General features: G+C 41.7%; 1 non-coding gene across 1 annotated transcript; it reads right to left on the reverse strand.

The window, feature by feature from the left end:
- Positions 1 to 343: 343 nt before the first annotated feature.
- Positions 344 to 450, reverse strand: LOC126961988 (U6 spliceosomal RNA). Its single transcript, XR_007728553.1, has one exon. It is a non-coding gene; the product is annotated as a U6 spliceosomal RNA (small nuclear RNA).
- Between the last annotated feature and the right edge of the window lie 8,745 nt (positions 451 to 9,195).

Raw genomic sequence — 9,195 nt, forward strand, 5'->3', positions numbered from 1 at the left:
AAGACCAGCAGCCACAGCCTTGTCCTCTTCCCACCCCTCCCCTGTTGCCATTCCACATATGCTGGAGGAAAAAGGTGGGTGGACATTCAAGAAATGTGAGCTCATGCTAACGTTTGAATATTAAATTTTAATGTTGTAATTTTAGCCTGAAACAAAACAGTGTTAAAAAGGTACATCTGCTGCAAAAAATTAAATAATGCATTTCTGGCCTCAATACACGTGACTGAATAATTTGGCCCTGTGAATTTCTTCCTGGTAGCAGAGTTGGCCTGGGTAGGGTGGGCAGAGAGGCAGCAGGGCTTCCTGGGACCTACTGTCTTTTAAAAAAAAATGTTTAACTTTTAAAAATAGGGAATGCTTCACAAGTTTGTATATCATGCTTGCACAGGGGCCATGCTAATATTCTCTGTGTCGTTCCAATTTTAGTATATGTGCTGCCAGAGCGAGCACCTGGGTCCTCTCTTCTACTGGCATTTCTTCCTTTCCTACAATTTCACTCCTTGCAACCTTCGGCTTCCACATAGTAGACCCCAGTTGTTTTGTGTTCTTAAGGGCACCTTTCTGTCATCACAGCTGACGTTTCACGTGATCACCAGGTAACTCACTTTATTGGTTTGTTAGGGCTGCCGTAACAGTGGACTATTAACTGAATGGCTTAAACAACAAAAATTTATTTTCTCACAGTTCTGGAGGCTGGAGGTCCAAAATCAAGGCATCTGCAGCCTTGGCTCCTTTGAGGGCTGTGAAGTATGAGACAAAGTAGCAGATGCAAAAAGCTGTATTTGCTCACTTCTGCTTGCTAGCATAATTTCACAAAGCCCCTGATGCTGGGACAAAGTGCAGCTCTCTGGGAGGATTCTTTGAAGACAAAACAGGATAGAGCACACGGCCCCCCGTCTCTTGCCTGAGTCACTACATTCCTTAAAAGATAAATGGCCCTAGCCTTTGCCTTTTCCTACACTTTATAAAACAACGTCTGATGGAATTAGTGATTATGCCTCTGTAGTCTGTAACCAGATGTACTCTGATGTACATCTGGTTAACCTTGATGTAACTCTGCTTTAATGTAGCTTCTTGGCAAGTTTGATGTGATTTTGCCCATATTAAACCTCCACCACCTGTACCACCTGTATACGGGCATTGGCTTAAATACTGTCTCAGGGCAGTCTGATAAGACCTCTCTAAAGGGCTGCTCTTGGGCTATTGGCCTCAGTCTGTGGTGCTCAGTAAGGCTTCTGAATGAAGCTACCTTTAATTCTTTAAAAGCTTCATTCTTTCTTTAGTCAACAGAAGGAGAAATCTTTCCTAGGCTCCTCTCATTGGTCTGCAATGGCTATCCCCTCCTTGTGTCTTCACCTCATCTTCCCTCTGGATGCGTCTGTGTCCAAATTTCCTCCACTTACAAGGACACCAGTCCCTGTAAGTATATATATTTACTAAGAATCTATATTTACCAGTCTTTTTAAGTATACCTATTAGATTAGGCCCCACTCATTAACCATTGTTGCTTGATTGTCTCTGTAAAGACCCTATCTCCACATAAGGTTATATTATATTAAATTTACATTCTGAGATACTAGGTGGGGCACAGTTAGGGCTTCAATATATGAATTTGGTTGCAGGTGTCGGGGGATACACTTCAACCAACAACCCCCAGCCAAACTGGTAGCCTGCTTGCAGTGGGTAGGAGGAGATGGGACTGGTTCTCACCACTCTCAGCCCACCACTGCCTGCCTGCATGAGCTGGGGCAGGTCCCTGCATCTTTGCAAGCCTCTATGCCTATGCTTCAAAATGAGCAGAAGTCATACCTGCTTCTTAGGGCTGTGATGACAAATAAACAGGATAACATTTGGATACAGCCCTAGGATGACATCTGACACATCAAAGACTCTCAATAATTGTTCACATGCCTACTGTTGTTCATAAAGAGCGAATATTTACAGATAAGAACCCATTCTACTCACTCAAAAAGAAACCAGAACAAAGCACATACACACACCTGCCCTTAGAAACTTCTGTTCAAATGAAACTTCATAAATAAAACAAACAAGAGGTAAAATGAAGAAAGTAAAGTGGTGACTCAAGTTTGGGGCCACCCAGGCCCCCTCTGAATATTTACAGTCACAGAGAACACTTGCCCATAATTACTTTCATTGTTTGTCTAATTAAGCAGAGTGACTGCTTGGATATTTTGTTAAAAATAATAAAAACAACATTGTTGGGTTGTTTTTCTTACAAAATGAATATGTTTACTATATTATGAAATGTAATAAAAAGTCATATTTATATCACATATTTGGGACTATCATGTCATACTTTTTTCCAGTAACAACTTGTTGCATTTTTCTGTAATAAGTTACATCATATAATAACTACTATCTGATAACATCTTCATATTAACCATGTTGTCAACGTACCCTGAATATCTTATGTTAATACATATTTTTCTCTATATTATTTTTAACAGCTACATAGGTTTTTGTTGTATGAATAATGAATCATTATTTACTTAGCTGTTCATTAATGATGGATATTTATATTCTGCTTTTGAATTATTGTATTTTTATTAGAAACCAATGCATTGATGAGCATCTTTAATCTTTCGATGTCTTCCTGTTCTTTCCACTGAAGGGTTATTAAACTTTGGATGTATAGACCCACATGGGGTAGATGGGATGGTGGGAGATGAAAGGCAAAGGGACAACTTACTCACAGAGCTCCATTCACAATAGTAAAGGGAACTATGCAAGGGTTTATAGATGTATCGGGAGAAACTCATTATGTCTATGCCTCAAATGAATCAGTTACCAAACTGTTCCTGAAAAAACAACTGTTAGCAGGACATTCCCAAATAATGGGGAGAAAAAAACTTAATCATTAGAATTCAGAATAAGGTGCAAATGAGTGATAGAGGACTCTGGAGAGAGTGACTGATTGGAGGGAAAATGCCAGAGGAAGCCTGAAAAAGGAGGAGCAGCCTTCCTCTGTGGTTTCACATCAAAGGGTATATTAGTCTGTTTTCACACTGCCATAAAGACCCACCCGAGACTGGGCACTTTATAAAGGAAAGGAGTTTAATTGACTCACAGTTTCCCATGGCTGGGGAGGCCTCAGGAAACTTACAATTATGGCAAAGGGGAAGAGGCACAACTTACATGGCAGCAGGTGAGAGAGAGAGGTGAGTGAAGGGGGAAGAGCTCCTTATAAACCCATCAGATCTCATGAGAACTCACTCACTCACTATCATGAGAATAGCATAGGGGAAACCACCCCAATGATCCAATCCAGGTCTCTCCCTTGACACATGGGGATTACAATTCAAGATGAGATTTGGGTGGGGATACAAAGCCAAACCATATCAAGGGAGCTCCTACCCAGAAAGTGATGCATGAGACCCAAGACTGCCCTTCAGTAAGGAACCACTTCACAATCTCATTTGTGCTTTTGTCTTTATTGAGCTTTGAGGCAAAGGGCTGGGGGCCACATGGCCAGGATTTTGATCCCGGGGCTTCAGCTGATTTTGTTGTGGAAACTTAAGCAAGTTAATTATTGTTTCTGGGCTGAACTTTCTAAATCTTTAAAATAAGGATACTGGGTAAGAAAACAAATAAGGTCCTTTTTAGATTCTTTATTTTAAAAAAGTCCAAGCCTCCTAAGATTTCACAGAGGAAAAAGGAACAATTTCATAAACCAGGCGTTACACAGAGGGTAGGAGAGGGAAAGTGCAGGATCCAGGGCTTCACCAAAGTTTATTAAGCATCCTCTCCTGCATTTATTATAATCCCATCACTCATGCTCTCCCTTCTGGGTCCTGTCAAATTACTATTCAGATCAACTGACTAATTTTGTCTGAAAACGGAATGGAAAATCTCCATGTCATCTGATACACTTTTGCTTTGATGGATAAGGCAGAAGTTCCAAAGAGAGTGTTAGGCAGGAAAATCTGGCTCCTTCAAACTAATTACTGCATATCTGATTTATTTCCCTCCTTAATGCTGTTTATTTTGTTTTTATTCAAAATATAAAATTGCTCCCTGAGTTGGGAGATTAATGGCTTTCTTCTCCTTCAGCAACAGATCATTTGTGGGCCCCGGTTATAAACAGGAGGTTAGAATCCATGACTCATTGTTTTTTCCCTTTTCGTACAGGATATCCCCTGAGATTAACTGTGGTTACTTTTTTTTTTTTTTTTTTTTTTTGGTTAGAGACATTAACGTCTAATTGTTTGCTGGTTGTTATATTAGAGGTTTTTGATTTTAGGAAAACGTAAAGGTTTTCTTCTGTGCCTTCTTTCTGGAAGATTTTTGTGGTTCAATAAACTAGAATTTTAAACATCGTTGGGCAATGACTTGATTGATTGCATTTTTGATGGATTCTTCTCTTCATTAGTTTAATAAATATGCATTTATTGCATGCTTACTCTGTATAAGTGATGTGAACATTCAGTCTCTTGGGTGCATTAGGGCTCTGAGTCTGAGGGTGGGAGGAACACAGAGGCAGGGAATTGCTACCCAGGTCTATTTGTTGTGTGCTTGGAGTTTATTCATTTGTTTATTATTTATTTATTCACTGATTCATCCAATGTCCACTGCAGTCACATATCCTGCTGGGGTTTTATACAAGTATGGTACATCTGGCATTCATTCCTTCATTTATTAACAAAAACTACCAAGCACATTCTCCTGCTAGGTGTCACTTTCCAGCTAGACCATAGTACATGGATGGAGAAAGGAAGATAATTATGAAGGGCTTTGCGTGACATGCCTAAGAAACCTTGACTTAATTCAATACCTTGGTTTTTTTTCTTTTTCTTTATCTGTGCTTTATGTTACTTGCTAGCTGTTTGCCTTGGGACGAGTTACTTAACCTCTCTGTACCTGGGTCTCCTTGTGCATTAAATGGTGTACCCATCAGTGCCCAGTTAAGAAAGTAGATTGCACTGGAGGTATTTCCAGCAGAGAGGGATTTAATACAGGGAGTTGGTTACAGTCTTTTGGAAGAGGTAGAAGAGTAAAAGGGAGAAGGGAGAAACTCAGAGGCCAGGGAGCTCTTACCAGCCTTTGGCAGAAGCCCAGCCTGCACGTGCTTCTGATCTTCTGGAGGTGCAGTTGCTGTTACTGCCATCAGATGGTCCCTGAAGCTGTGCAGGGGGCCAGAAGTTGCACTTCCACTGAGGTGTCACCACTGGGGGAGGCATCCGTGAAAGCAGGGATAAAACAAAACCAAAACAATGCAAAATCTAACTTCTCCTTCCCTCCAGCATTTGAGTCCTGTCCCAAGGCTTTTCACTGGCAGAGCTCAACCAGAAGGCAGCTGATCACAGCCTATGACATGTAGTTTGCAGGCTTCCACACCCCCTGCATTATAAAGATGAACATAGGAAGTCAGCAATGAAGCTGACAGCTAACAGACAAATAACCAGCATACGTGAGGACAATGATGGCACCTTCCTTCTGTGCTTGCTGTGAGCTAATAAGTTGAAGTATGTAAAGGCATTTAGATAAATGCCTGGTGCATAATTAACAACTGCTATTAGCTATTATTACTTATCTAATGACTCCAGGGAGTCAGGGAAAGATATGTAAACAGAGTAGTAACAGAATCAGATTTATGTTTTAGAAAGCTCAACGGAGGGCCACAGAACAGTACGAACTTTAATAGGTCACGTGAGAGGCAGGGACCACTTAGGAGGTGGTTGGGATTTCAGTGCAGTAAGGATAGAGAGGAGGAAATTGATTACAGGATTATTTAGGCTATAGAATGATCTAGACATAGTAACTGATAGAATCAGAGAAGGAGGGCAGTCCCAAGATGCTTCCAAATTTTGGATATGGGTGATTGTATGAATAGTGGGTGGTGTCATTTTTCTTCATTATGTCATTGGGGGGGAATGGAATGTGTCTAATTGACCATTGACCCCCACAGCTAGGATAGTGCTTGGCATACTGCATGTGCTTGATAAATAGTTACCGAATGAACCAATGAAGAAATAATCTAATTTTCTCACTTTATTAAAGAGAAGATTGAAGCATGGAGATAAGCATTCACTTTTCCAGAGTTCTAGAACTGATGACTAGCAAAGTCATACGCCTGAGACTTCTTATGTTCGCTGCACTTTGCAGTGATCGCACAGACCCCACAAAGGAAACATAATACTGCCAACACACAAAATCATTAGTCCCTGTGCTAATTGTAATCCTGGAATAGCTAGAGACCAGATTCCCATTTTTGAAGAGAGAATTAGGGCAGGGAGTCTCCTAGGTGTTGAGTATCCATACAAATTAACATAATGCTTGCTAACATTTGCACAGGATACTTTTCAGGAAATAAAAGGAAGTCAGCTTCGTTAATTGAACAAGCATTTGCAATCTACCTGGCCAGTCTATGCTAGGAGCTGGGATGTGCCTTCAAGTAAGATGTGTCCCTTCCCTTGAAGGACTTCCTATAAGGAACACAATCTTTGAAAATATGTTTCAGGAGCTATTCTGGATTTGAAAAGGTAGAACTTTAGAAGAAGACAAAAAAAAAAATCTCTGTTGCAGTGCCATGCCCCTCTCGTAGTGGGTGCTGTAGCTTTTGGGAATTATTATTATTATTATTATTTTGCTAATAGAAAAGATGAAAGTCAGGGTGCATTTGAGTACAGCCGGGCCACCAGGACCTTTCCACCACTCTTCACAAAATGAGGTGTGTGGGTGTCCTGCATCTCTGTCATCTGGAATGCTTGCTAGGGTGAGATTCTTGGGTCCCCACCCAGACCTACTGAAATACAATCTCATGGAGTAAGAGCCTTTGGCAAGGAGGATGTCAGCGATTGGCTAACAGGACGAAGCCAGATTAAGTATTTTTCAGCCTTCTGCCTAATAAAAGCAAAGTCACACACCTGAGATTTCTTATATTGCACTCTGCAGTGACCACACAGACCCCACAAAGGAAACAAGAACAGTAACAATAATTTCTCAGCCTTCTGCCTGAGAAATCTGGCCTCATCAAGCCAGGACCCTTACCCATTAGCCAGCCCCTGACTTCTTCCTTCCCCTCAAGGCAAAAGTAGTCTCTCCTATCCTTTAATCTTTATTTCTTCCTCTGGACCCTCATTGGGTACTGTACATATTTGTACACTTGTTTGTCTTGTCACAAGCCTTTCTTTCCTTTGCGATGACGCAAGTCATTGTCAAATTGAAATTCCCCAACTCTCCAAGGAATTATGTTCAAGTTTCTGAATGTGCTTTGCTTTTTTTTAACTTTAAGCATCTTAACCTTAAGTCCTCTGTCCATTTCTTTGTTTTGTTGTTTTTAATCATCTTTCCAAGCAGCTCAAAATATTCTTTTCCAGGAATCCTTTCCATATTCTCGGACTGCCACACATCCTTTGTACTCCCTCATCTGAGTATTTCTCTTTACAATGAAACTTTCTGCCTCTTTGGTCTCTCACACTTGACTCTGCACTCCCATAAAGGAAGCAGACTGAGTTGGATTCTTGGTATTTCCAGATTCTGGTCTGTAAAGTAAGTACTCATGGAGTTAAATAGCGCAGAGTTGACCAGTCAGCTACATGTCATGTCCTGGCACATAAGCTTGGTCCTGTGCTCTAGGAAGAGAGAGAAGGATAAACTTTTCCATCTGGACCATGGAGCCAGCTTGCCAACACCTGCTACTTCTGGGCAACGTGTCCTAGGGGTGGGTGAGCCTTCTTGTATCTGCAACTTCGGGTGACTGTTCCTGTTTGAAGATCTTGGAGATAGGGAGGTAAGTACCCACCATCTCCAGGACTCAATGCCCTTTCCTTGCCCTGGGTGACTTGGCTCTAAGAAGTAGTGATGAGGCTTTTCTCTTCCCCCAGTCACTGCAGAGGACACGCTTCTCTACCCTTCTGTCTCAGAAACAGAGGTCTGTCTCCAACTCACTCAGTCGTTTGTTTTCTGGGATTTGGAACAGAATTAATTAGCTTGGAAAAACACTAGGACAATGCTAAGTATTATTAATGACACAGCAGTTCCTTCCTGCAGGGGATGGGTGGTTCCTGGTTCACTTGGCAGCTCTTAAAGATGGACCCAATTTTTTCCATCTTTAATCTAACAAGCTCTGCTCCACGTCATGGGACACTCTGTCCCGGGCCACTTCCAGTCAGGGTTGTTGCCAGGAACTCACTTGTATCATAATGGGGTTGGGTTCCAAGCTCCTGCCCAGTCTGTGGCAGAGGAAGTTGAAGGACTTAGGTATGTCTCCTTAATGTGAGAGAAAGCACCTAAAGGATGCAATATGGAAGTAAAAGTAATGGGAATTAAACACGTGTTGTGTTCCAGGAAATATGTTTGGCACTTTTACACGTAATCTCGCTTAATTTAATCCTCATCATAGCCCTATAAGGTAGATATTGCCTTCCCTAGTATATAGATAAATAAATCAGCTGGGCATGGTGGCTCACGCCTGTAATCCCCAGCACTTTGGGAAGCTGAGGCAGGAGGATCATGAGGTCAGGAGTTCAAGACCAGCCTGGCAAACATAGTGTAACCTAATCTCTATTAAAAATACAAAAATTAGCCCGGCATGGTGGCTCCTGTCTATAATCCCAGCTACTTGGGAGGCTGAGGCAGGAGAATAGCTTGAACCGGGAGGCAGAGGTTGCAGTGAGCCGAGATCATGCCACTGCACTCCAGCCTGGTCAACAGGGCGAGATTCCATCTCAAAAAAAAAAAAGGACACTCATAAAGGATAAGTGCATTGTCCAAGGGCACGTTACTAATAACTGCCAGAGACAAGATTTATGCCTAGCTTAGTTTGACTTTGAAATCATTACTGCTTCATTCCCTATAATGGGTTGGGGTAACAAAAAAAAAAAAAAAAAAAAAAAAAAAAGGTCGGGCACGGTGACTCACGCCTGTAATCCCATCAGTTTGGGAGGCTAAGGCGGGCAGATCACTCAAGGTCAGGAGTTCAAAACCAGCGTGGCCAACATGGCAAAACCTCATCTCTGCTAAAAATAGAAAAATTAGTTGGGCATGGTGGCAGGTGCCTGTAATCCCCGCTACTCCAGAGACTGAAGCAGGAGAATCGCTTGAACACAGGAGGCGGAGGTTGCAGTGAGCTGAGATCTCCGAGATCACGCCACTGCACTGCAGTCTGGGTGACAAAGCAAGACTCCATTTCAAAAAAAAAAAAAAAAAAGAATAATAATAAACAAAATAAAAAAA

Source organism: Macaca thibetana, chromosome 8 (genome assembly GCF_024542745.1).
Source record: "Macaca thibetana thibetana isolate TM-01 chromosome 8, ASM2454274v1, whole genome shotgun sequence".
Lineage (NCBI taxonomy): Eukaryota > Metazoa > Chordata > Mammalia > Primates > Cercopithecidae > Macaca > Macaca thibetana.